A 12,636-nucleotide genomic window follows, 5' to 3' on the forward strand; every position below is an offset into this window, starting at 1 on the left:
ATAAAATTCCTTTATAATTTTGCGTAGCTAGTTTTCGGGTCCTCACATGAGCAAAATCGTGTCACACACTAACATCCAAACCTACGGAAAAAACCTCAATTTCTTTTGCATTTCTCAACCTTTCAAGACCCTAGATCAAAAATGTAAAAATCTTGGGGGTTATTTTTTGACCGATCGTTATACTTCCCTCTGTTATATATAACTCCTTGGAAAGTAATAAATGTAAAAATAATCATTTATTCCATAATATATTAGAGCATACACAATTTTAAAATTAATACTGTAGGTATCATTAAAATTATCCAGTAAATGTGAAAAACGCCCGGAAAAGAATAATTATAAAAACAATTACTACATTTTTACATTTAATCCATTAGACGGGAAACGGCTAAAATGAGATTATGCTGCATAAACGCATTACTACCTCAAGAATAAGACTTGCAACCATTCCGAATTAATCGGGATTTTACAGCAACAGATAGGCAAAATCGTCCTGAAAACGCATTTATTTTCTTGCATTTCCCGGATCCAGAAACACAGACGTTTGTGTATAGAGCTCATTATTCGTACCCACGAGTCGAGCAGAAAATGTCAGATGCTCAATGGCGATGGGTGGTCGCAATTGCAGCAGAGACGAGTTCTCAGTCGCACTTATTGCTCCAGTTTCCATCGAGCCTCAAAAAGTCAGTAGTCTTACGCAAACGAAGACTTTTGAGAGAAATTCCCTAGATAAATAATGCGAGTAAAATTTTAACAACCGGTTCGCTGAACTAAAAATATTTTAGGAAGCGTTCTGCCGGTGAGAACAGGCCGAATCCCACCACTGCTCTAACTGCTCGGTCATCCGGCCGTTAACCGAAGCCGAGTAGGAACCCCACGAATTTTCCTTCCAGGGCCAACTCTGACTCGGATGACCGAGAGGTTAAGGCATCAACCTACCGTTTGGGCAACCCAGGAACGAATCCGGTCGTGTCAAAAAACACCAAGAATTTTTCGGGGATAGTCTTGTTTTTTTAACAAGCCCCTTAAGAGTTCGGCCAGGTCCACAATAGGGCGTCCGGGTAATAAGGAACGGGGACGCCAACATATCCGGACGGACCACCCCCGAAAAATTCCTGGGGATTTATCGACCCGTCCGGATTCGAACCCGGGTCCCCTAAGTTGCGACCTTCACCCTCGGCCATCCGGCCTAAACCTAGAAGGGCTTGATAAAAAGATACTCTTGGTATCCACATGGCGGAAGGAGTAAAAATACATCTGGATTTCATTCCGGGTCCCTCAGAGCGGTAGGATGAACGACATCTTCACTTAATAATCCACATGCCCCTCTTTTTTTGGACGCCATTGAAGGCATAGTGTAATTTCCACGAAAGTCATTTGACGCCTAAAAGACAGAATTTCTTATTTGTATGAAACAAAATTAAATTATTTACTGATGGGTGACAGTCACGTGAAATATCGTGTAACAGATATGTGTTTCGGCTTATAGTTTACTACGTGTATCTTGGTATATCAATTCTGAATCAGTACCAGTTTAGCGTGTTTAAATAGAAACGAGTTTCGAAAGGGTGTCGACCTGTATTGAATCCTCTTTCGTGCATTTCCTTTCGAATATTTCAACTCTTTCCTTTTTAAACTGTGATAGACGTTTTCAGTACATAGCTCATAATATATCGAGAATGACCAGACATTTATCAAACAGTAACCCAATTAAAAATACGCGTACTTCGTACGTCTATCATCCTCATATATCATATGACTAAGTTAATCACACGTTGCAGATATATGAAACAGAAAAATACAGATTACAGATAACTTTTCTATAGCATTAAAACATTTTTTCTCTTTAAAAACTCGATTTTTATTGAAAAAAAGGTATATTAGAAATTTTATTAACCTTTTTATAGTACTTTTACGCTACTACAAAAATTATTGAAAAGTATTATATTTCCCTATACTTTTCACTATTACTTTTTATTATCTCAATGAATTAGGAAACTTGTATAAAGTGATAAATTCCGCATAGGAAAAGTTCTGATAAAGATTTTTTGTAAGCAACTGTCGTACTGTTTATCATCTTGCTCAACACTCCAAGGTCGAGGTTGCTGGTTACTATAAAAGGAACGTGCTCCTCACCTCCTGAACAGTTTGCTTCATACAGCACGATGGCACCTAATAGAAAACCTGAAATTAAATACACTCAGGTAATTTGAAACATTTAAATATTTTTAAACGCATTTATCGCACTATCATAAGTATTTAAATTACATTGATTAATTTTGATCAAGTTTCTGAAATCGATTAATATTAATTGATCAATTATAATTCTTGAAATTGATCAATTAATTTAATTGCTAAATATTTAGTATTTTAGTTTATCAGCGTAATTTTTGAAATATATTTAAAATATTAAAAATGTATATTATTTAGAAATAGTTTAACAATTTTAATACATTCTTTAGATAAGAGTGTTCTTTATTATATAATAAGTATTATCTAATTTATTCATTAAAATAATATGATGATTGCAGAACAAGGTCAAAATTGTCTGAATTTGATATCTTTCTAATTGCTAGATAAGTTAAACTTTGGTGAAAGTTTTAGATTTTTTATATTTAATGAATTATTAAGGAAATTTATTTCTCTTCCTTTTCCTGTAAGGATGTGTAATTAATGTGTAGTCACATTTTTTCCTCTTCTTTTCTATGCAATCTTAAATTTGCAACATTTTAATATGAAAGAATACTAAAATAAATTCACAAAGTCGCAGACAAAAACCTTTTTACAGTGTTGTATATGACAGAGAACCGACTAATGTTTTTGGCCTTCGTCAGGTTGAGAACTAAATGTCATCCCCCTCCAGACCGCCAGAACGATGTTCTCAGCCTGAAGAAGGCCTCTGTGGAGGCCGAAAATGCTAGTTGGTTCTCTGTTGTATACAACACTGTAAAAGGTTTTTGTCTGACTTTGTGTTACTCACTACAGTGTTAATAGTAGAAGACATTTTATTGTGTTAATACTAAAATTGTACATAAGTTGGAATATATAATTTCATTTAACTGTGAAGTAAACTATTGTCAAAGTTTTTTCTTTTTTATAATTTATGCAGGATCTTCGTTCAGATCGTAACAACGTTGCTTCGTTTATCAATTTGGCTATTATTGTGTACAATTCAAAAAAATGCAATGGTAAATTTATGTGAGGCCCGTGAAGGATAGTTTGAAGTACTCGCAATCTATTCATCTAAATTGTATTACTGCTAACGTATATATAGATTATTTATAAGAAACTGAGATTAGATTTGTTATCTATTTATCTAATCTTTTGACAAGTATTTAAACTATATTTAAACTGCAAAAGATTGTAGCAATTTAGTTTTAATATAATCTTTATTTTTAAAAATATAATCTATAATACAATGCTTGACATAAAAATGTAGATCTTTGCAAAATGTACATTATAAACAAATTAGCATTATAAACTAATTGTTAATAACACAATTTATTTTAATGTAAAAAAGTTATGTAAGTATAAAAGAATATCATCAAATTGTTTGCTTATTTTAATCATAAGTTGGGTTTTTAAATAATTAGTAATTGTTTAGGCATCTGTTTTTATTTATTAATTGAAATCTTTTGTTAAACATGCTCTGAACAAGATTTTGTAAGGTCATATCCACCTCTTCCTAGGCCTGCAGCATTGCATTTTTAGGTATTCTGATGTAAAATAATGGTTATCTGCATGTACTTTTCTCTCAAGAATTCTCCAGAGGGTTTCATTGGATTGAGATCTGAGGAGCATGCTGGCCAATCCAGAACTTCCGATATTGTAATTCTGGAACTAGCTGGTGTTTACTGCAACTAGATTAGATGATTGCAGTATCTTTATGCAATGAAAAGGGAATGTGCTGGTGTTGTCGAAGAAATGGCAAGAGATGATCGGCAAGCATTGATTAATAACTTGAGTCATTCATTCTTGATAAAACAAATACTAAAGGTAATTTACCTACAGAGCTAAGTGTCCTCAAACCATCCACAGTACTTAGGTCTCCCAAACTATCATACTACTAACTTTGACTATCTGGATGGCTTGAATGATTTAAGAAAATAACCTCAATGTTTTTCTAAGTTAACTTTGTGAAGGTAATGTGATAGTTTGGAGGCATTTAGCACTGCAGGAAAATTAGCTTTGTCTTTTGTTTAGAATCTAAGATGGACAACCTGCGGTCCACATTAATATTTTTTGCAGCCCGCATCACATAAAATATGAATGAATGTATCAATTTCCCAGCTTAAGGAAGTATGCAGCAAAAATTCAAATGTTATTTTCTACAACTTATGTATGTGAATAGTTTTTCCTCAATGAATTTAGTAAAAATTAAAACAATAAACCAGCTAATAGACACATTGAAATTAATTTAAAACTAGCAGCGACTAATATTTAACCAAATATTTCCGGTATATTATGTTTACATCAGTTCCAGAAGCTAAATTAAGTATACCTATGCTAATTTATAATTATACATGAATAAATAGTGATTTACCAGCATTGTTTTTAATCTTTTTTTCTTGTGTGCGGCCTGCGTCAGTTCAAAAGTTTTTAAATGTGGCCTTTGCATAGAGAGAGGTTGCTCGTCCCTGGTTTAGATAAACACATTTTGCCATAAATACATGTCCCAGACACAATAAAATGCACTCATACCAAAAAAAAGCATAATAATTTGGCCTATATCTTAGGAACTAGAACTATATAAAACTTAACAAACAGAACATTGTGTTTTATATTCAACAAAATTGAAAAAGTGAAAATTTAATCTAAATTACATCAAACCAAAAATAACAAGAAAAAAATACTAGGTATTATCAGAAATCTTTTTTGCACAGAAAATGATTAATATGTTATGTGATTGTATATATGCTGCACTGCAATTGCTAATGCTGATTATATTGTCGTTTATTAGTTCTGTAAGGAGAAAGGTCATTAGTGAACAAAAGCATCTTGAAGTTCCTGGAATGTTCTTGAGTCTCCTGTGAGTCTCCACCATATCCTTAGAGCATCCCATACATTCTTTGGGATTTAGATCTGGAGATCTTGCTTGCCATTCCATGCAGTGGTGGATAATGTAAGGACTAATAGGGCTTGAGCCCAGGACCCTCAGCTTTTAGGGGGTCCAATGTACAATGTAAAGTATTTAATTCTTAAATAATTTTAGAAAATTCTTGTTAAAAAATAATTGTAAATTGATCAGTGGTTAGCACATAATTTTATTACACCTACCTATCTGAATTAGCTACATAGAAAGGCCTAAAATTTTAAAAATGTGCAATGTATAAAACACATTTAATTACAATCTATTTTATGATGGGTTTTTATAATTTAATTTTTTCAGGGATGTCAGTTAGTATGATCTTTGGCCAAAACTGCTTAATGTTTAGACACAAGCTACAAGGAATAAAAATACTAATTTTTTTTAAATTTTAGAAAAGAGGTCCAAAAAATCTAAGCCATGACTCCCAGAAAGTTATATCTGCCTTGATTCCATGCTGTCGAGGAAGTTATTGACAAGTACAGTACAGTCCTATGTGCATGAGCAATAATGAAATATACATCCATAACACCTTGGTAAAATTCTATATGGGCTTGTCTTTGTACCTTCTTGTAGTAATGGTATCCATTGCACAGATGTGGAGCTCACTGTAACCATGAAGCATAATGCTTCCCCAGAGTACCTACCACCTATAGACTGTTTTATTTCCACAATATTCATGGGGTGTTATTGCTCTCTCCATATTCTAATCTGACAAGAGTTATTCTCTAGATTGTAAAATAGTAAGAAATTGTCTTCAATGGTTAAACTGCCAAAAAACAATATCATGCTACTATTGTATTTATGGAGAGTGCATATTTTCATAGACTTGTTTTTTAATGGAATATTTAACTTCATTCTGGATATTTTTATTGTATATTTGTTTATTTTTTTCTCTGATTGGATAATAATTCTTATTTTTTTGGATATAAGAATATATTTCTCTTTGGTCATTTTTTTGACTTTCTTTTCTTTATATAAATCTCTGCTAATCCAAACCTTTTACTAATCTGAAGAAACCTAAGCAATAATTACTTGATCATGAGATTGCACTCTCCTGTATTGTAAATAAATGTTCAAATTATTAAACATTTTTTAGATAGTTTTACAAAATTTAATAATAATTATATTAAAAAATTGTATTTAAGGATTAAATATAAAATAAAATATCCAGAGAAAATATTTTGAAGAAAACTCTGATCTAAATGAAATCTCTTCTCTTCTTCTCTTTTTAGATTTTTATCAATAATGAGTGGAGAAATTCTCTGAGTGGAAAAGTTTTTCCAACAGTCAACCCAAGTACAGGTGAAAAGATATGCGACGTTCAAGAAGGTGATAAGGTATACCTTTCAAATATTTTGAGATTTAATTAAGATATGCATGTTTTGTAAATTCTGATACTTCTCAGAATTCTTTAGTTTTAACCTAATACAATATTTTTTTCTCTTAAATAAAATTTGTTTTTGAAATAATTTAAAATGTTAATGCAAGTTTCATCTATCGTCCGCATAGAAGCATCTTTTTTTCGTCTGCTGCCTCTAGGAAGTGCCGTAAACAAAAATAGCGACTAATTATTATTGCCATACTGTCCTTTAGTTTCTTATTATATATTTTGTCAACGTGGACATTAAATATATTCTGTTAAATATATTTTACAACCTAGTAATAAAGATTAAAGAAATAATTTTTATTAAAATCATAGACTTTGATATGTTAATAAGTTGTTACACGATTAAAATTTTTATAAGAACGTACGTATTTTAGGGAGATATCGATCTTGCCGTGAAAGCTGCTAGGGAAGCTTTTAAGTTGAATTCACCATGGAGAACTTTGGATGCTTCAAAAAGAGGTCTTCTTCTAAATAAGTTCGCAGATTTATTACAGAGAGACATTGAATATTTGACTGTAAGTTTTTTAAATTGTACATAAAATAAAAGTTTAAACAAAAAAGTTAAACTCAATAATGTTTTTAGAGTTTAGAAACTTTGGATAATGGCAAACCTTATAAGAGTGCTTATGGAGATATTGTGTTCAGTATTAACGTTATACGTTACTATGCCGGTTGTAGTGACAAGGTTCACGGAAAAACAATTCCCGCTGGTATTTCATCATTTTTGAAGTCTTTTTTTTTTTAATGCTACAATATTTATGTATTATTAAATTTGTTTACATAATTCTTTTTTTCCTCAGATGGTGATGTAGTTTCTTTTACCCGACTTGAGCCAATGGGTGTATGTGGTTGTATCATTCCTGTAAGTTTATATTAAAGATGTTTCTAAGAAAAATAATTTCTTTGACTTCTTTTTAAATTAAAAATATTGTACTTATAAAGTATTGCAGCTTCTTAAATTTTTTTTTAATTTAGTGGAATTATCCAATATTGCTCTTCAGTCAGAAAGTTGGACCAGCTTTAGCAGCAGGAAATACTGTTGTTATAAAACCTGCCGAACAAACTCCGTTAACTGCTCTGTATTGTGCTAGTCTGTTAAAAGAAGCAGGTGTTCCTCCGGCGTCGTTAATGTCGTACCCGGATATGGTCCCACTGCTGGAGCCGCACTATGTCATAACACAGATGTTGACAAAATTGCATTTACTGGATCGACAGAAGTAAGTGTTTTAATAATGTATAATTTAAATTTAAAAAATATATGTGAAGAATTATATAAATTTTTAATCTGGAATGATATATATGTTAGGTTGGCCACTTGATACAACAGGCAGCTGGTGCTACAAATATAAAACGTGTTACATTAGAGATGGGTGGAAAGAGTCCTTTAGTAATATTTGCCGATGCTGATTGTAAGTTTTTTAATTAATCGTATAGATTAAATCATAAGAAAAAAATTGATTTTTCTAAAACGAGTTTCCTTTTATAGTGGATGAAGCAGTTAGATTGGCACACGAAATGGTGTTTGTTAATCAAGGTCAGTGCTGTTGTGCAGCTACAAGAACATATGTTCAAGAAGAAATTTATGACGAGTTTGTGAAACGTAGCACGGAATTGGCACTGAAACGTTCTGTTGGTGATCCATTTGATGATAACACTCAGCAAGGACCACAAGTAAGATACAAGTAACAATCTAATTATGATTTTTGTATGTTTATAAAACTTAGGAATATCAAATTTGAGTTAGAAATTTATAGTTACAGAACTAAAAATATAGGATATTAGAAGTTATTAGTGAGGTTGAGGCCGAAGTTTTAAACGTGAAAATGTGTACGTCGGACGCTCGGCACTGCTTTCCTGTAAGCCTAGAAGTTTGACAATGGCATCTGGAATGTCGAGCATGATTCTGCTGACATTCCAAACACCATTGTCAAACTTCTAGGCTTACGGGAAAGCGGCGCCGAACGTCCGACGTACACGTTTTCGCATTTAAAACTTCGGCCTCAACCTCGCTATTATATCCTAGAAGTTACTATTATTATTAGTGATTCCAATATGCCAGTACTTGCTATTAAAATATTATATTTTATAATCTTATTTCTGCACACAGGAAATTAAGATGATTTTAATCTATATATAAAAATCTTAGTATTTATTATACACAATAATAAAAAAAAAAATGTTTTTGATAATTTTCAATCAAATCGCATGCTGTTCAGCATTATTGTAATTTTTTCTGTTTCCATATTGAAATAATTCAAACATTTTAAATTCTTTTTATTCCAGATTGATGATATTCAATATAAAAAGATTTTGGATCTGATCAAGTCTGGCCAAAATGAAGGAGCAAAGTTGAACTGTGGCGGAGAATGTTTAGGAGGCAAAGGATACTTTATCAAACCGACCGTCTTTTCTAATGTAACTGACAATATGAGAATAGCAAAGGAAGAAATTTTTGGTCCCGTTCAACAGATATTAAAATTCAAAACTCCAGAAGAGGCTCTGGCCAGAGCTAATGATACCACTTATGGATTAGCAGCTGGAGTATTGACAAAAAATATTGACACAGCTATGACATTTGCTCAAGGTGTTCAAGCTGGAAGTGTCTGGTCAGTTAATTATGATTTTGAATTCTTAATATATGCATTGATTTAGTATTTTTTAAATGGTATCGTTCCATTTAAAATAGTAATACTAAATATTGCTAGTTCAATGTTCTCAATTAGAATTTGCTTGAAATACAATAATTTATAGTGAATTATAACATCGACTGAGTGCAGAATTTAGAACTGGTTCTGTAGAATTACACTAGAATTTATTGAGATGTTTTAGATTTGTGGATTACACATTAAAAATTAAAATTTGTACATGATAATATATAATTTTAAAATTCATCACATCACTGTATGGCCCTTTTCTTGCTCGTGATGATAATCCATATGCATGATTTGTTTAGATTTCATTTGTGATTTTAAAATATGACAATATATTGATATCTTCAATTTAAATACTGTCAGGTTTTTCCTTCTAAATTTTCTGTAAAGTCAATTAGTAATAAACAATTAGATAAACTCAATGTTATTCTACAAAAAATTTTAAAATATCTTTTTTACTTTTCAGGGTAAATTGCTATCTTCATGCAACACCGCAAACACCATTTGGAGGATTTAAAATGTCTGGTATTGGACGAGAAATGTAAGAACTTTAAAAATTATTATTTGAATCAGTATTAAGAAAATTCATATACAATTATTTTTAAGTAACTGAAACTTTTAGTTCACTGTCAAATCATTAAATTCAATGATTAAATAACTCCACAAACCTTCATAAACATCAGAACAATATATTTAAAATAAATATGTCGAGACAAACGGTTTTCGATCAATAATATATTTTTGTGCCGGTGTTTTTGAAGGTTTTGTGGAGTTGTTTAATTGTTTATAACCAGCTTTGTGAAGATTCAAGATTAAATTCAATGAGCTGCATTTATTTATATTTATATAAAATGTATTGGGGCAGATGTCTAAAGATCTTATAATGCTTGAATCTATATGGCATGCTAATAAGCATTTATATTTGTCTCGGTGAGTGTTGAATTTTTCTTCAATGCTCGTTGATACACAGGCATTTTCAAATCAATACCTAGAGATGATCCTGGTATAGATAAGATGTGATGCACTTATCACATCATCACCTTTTCTTAGACTGAAAATTATTAATTAGTTTGCTGTTCTTACAAGCCAAGCTTAATGTAATTGACGAATTTTTTTTAATATATAAAATTTTCCATTTAATAAATTTTATTTTGTGAACTGTCATCATTAAATACTTAAATTTTAGAATAAAAAAATATTTTTTGTTTTTAAAGGGGATTTGATAGCATGATGGAATATCTGGAAACCAAAACTGTAAGTTAAATTTTTTTTTTTCTCCTTACGTTCCCATTTTCTTTCATTTTGTATACTCACTTCCCTTCATTTTTATTTTAGGTGACTATCAAAATACCAAAGAAGAATTCTTAAAATGTTATTAGTTTCCTGAAATAAATCTCGATATTTTTTGGAAAAATACTAAATATTCAAATTTCGAATAAAATAAATATTTTCATTTAAAGCAAGTTTCTCTTTTTGAGAATTTTTATTTTATTTAGTTTTACAAATAAATGGAAACGTCCCAAAGGGCAGTTGATATCTACCTCCCAAAATTAACAAATATATTTTAATTTAAAACAAGATAAAAAAAAGACAAAATTATTTAATTTGTTAAATTTTGAGAAATAAGATGATGATAGATCTTTTTTGAGATACATCCAAACAAAAAAATTGGAGCGAACACACAAGATTGTAGATTTTTTGGTGGAATATATAAAGAAAAAAGGATGCCGGTAAATATTTAAAATGTTTTAATGTATTTAAAGTAAGCAATCGAAAAACAAAGGAAAACAATTAATACTAGCAAAGCTAGGATTTTGAGTATACATGGTAAGTTTATATAATTTTATTTTATCAACAGCCATACTATTTGAGTGATCCGATCCATAATCATTTATCACTTAAGATTTACATTTTACAAAATTTAATTACAAATTTATCATTTTGCAACTTTGAAATCACCATATTAAAATGTGAAAATCATTTGTAAAACTGCAAAATTGTACAGTACATACAACTGTTTTTAAATATGTTAACATGCAAGTTTTCAATTTCCTATTCATAATTAACCTGTTAAAAAAAAAAAAAATTGGTTTACATGAGTTAATTTTCATTTTGAGTAAAATAAAAAAACGTAAAGTGAGAATTTGATGTTTTTTTAAATCGATTCTATATCTATAAAGGTATGAAAAAAGTATCATTTATTTTCATTTTAATGGTTTAACTATGATACATAATATCTTCATACACAGAACTAGATATATCAAAACAAGATGTGCTTCATTTAATACTTCAAAAGTAATCTCGGACGTTTAAGAATCTTGTACTATGAATATACCTACTCTTAAGGACTAAAATCATACATGTTTCATATAATATACTAGTCAACTTAAATTTGTTAAGTTGTCAAATATATTTAGTAATGCTTCTTTCATAAAATTATTTGTGTAATTCATTTACTACATATATTTTATTCAGTTTCATAATTTTCTGTAAAATAATCTGTGAATTGTGTGTTTTTAAAGTGAATATGGTTATCTGTTGATCTTGAATTATAATTAAGGAAAGATGGTGGGCAAGCTCTTTGTCAAAACTTACTGAGAGTGGCATTAAAAAGTGTGGGAAATACTTTAAATGCTACAAATATTCATCTGCTGTGACAATTTTTATAGAAACCTCCATAGAAATATGCCTCACCTTTAGTTCTCCTATTTTCTGTGTCAATCTATACATTGTAATTGATATTATTAGATATCCTAGTTATTAAATCCATGTTAAAAATCTTTCTATCTATTATATAACACTTAATCTATCCAACAAAAGATGAAACTATTCAAATCATTTTGGATGAATGTCTAGCCTGTTTGACTGATGATTAATTAAACATTTGTTTAAATAGCCCATATTTGTAATGTCCACTTTAAATTAACAACACCAAAACACTAAAACATCTTTATTCTCTGTATAGTTTTGTTGTCACCTTGGTGTTACCTGAAATGCTTTATTAAATAAACATGTTGCATCCCCCCTTTAATGAAACTACAGCAATTAAGATGACAGTGTATTAACCAGGATGTTAGTTCTTTTCTGGTATTTACTTAATACAGTTAATTTTAAATGTACAAACTCAAGAAAGGTTTCACACTTCAAACCATGGAAATGTTTGCAAGTAATTTTACGAGATATGATAACAGATATCTATTCATTTCGTGTAATATTTGATAAAAGATAACACATCTTTAGATGATATGAAACTACCTACAGAAACTATTACACTTTGTTGTTCTTCAGGTTTTGATTTCTATAGCCATGATGCAGGACACAGTGATTTGACATCATTCTGTGGATATGATAGTTTAAATGTAGACTTCTGTCTTCGTTACTACTACTACTATAACAATTCCTCCAATCCACTGAGGATGAGATTGACAAACTCTAACATGATCGTGTACTTTTAAATCTTGTATACTTGAACAGGTACATTCAGCATAATACCTCTTTTTTAAATGTTT

The 12,636-nt window shown here is 30.4% G+C and overlaps 1 pseudogene; it reads left to right on the forward strand.

Moving 5' to 3' along the window:
- The first annotated feature begins 1,965 nt into the window (after positions 1–1,965).
- LOC136968376 (aldehyde dehydrogenase 1A1-like) lies at positions 1,966–10,590 on the forward strand (annotated as a pseudogene).
- Positions 10,591–12,636: the final 2,046 nt, after the last annotated feature.

This window comes from Centruroides vittatus, unplaced genomic scaffold (genome assembly GCF_030686945.1).
Source record: "Centruroides vittatus isolate TY-2023 unplaced genomic scaffold, ASM3068694v2 contig_1033, whole genome shotgun sequence".
NCBI lineage: Eukaryota > Metazoa > Arthropoda > Arachnida > Scorpiones > Buthidae > Centruroides > Centruroides vittatus.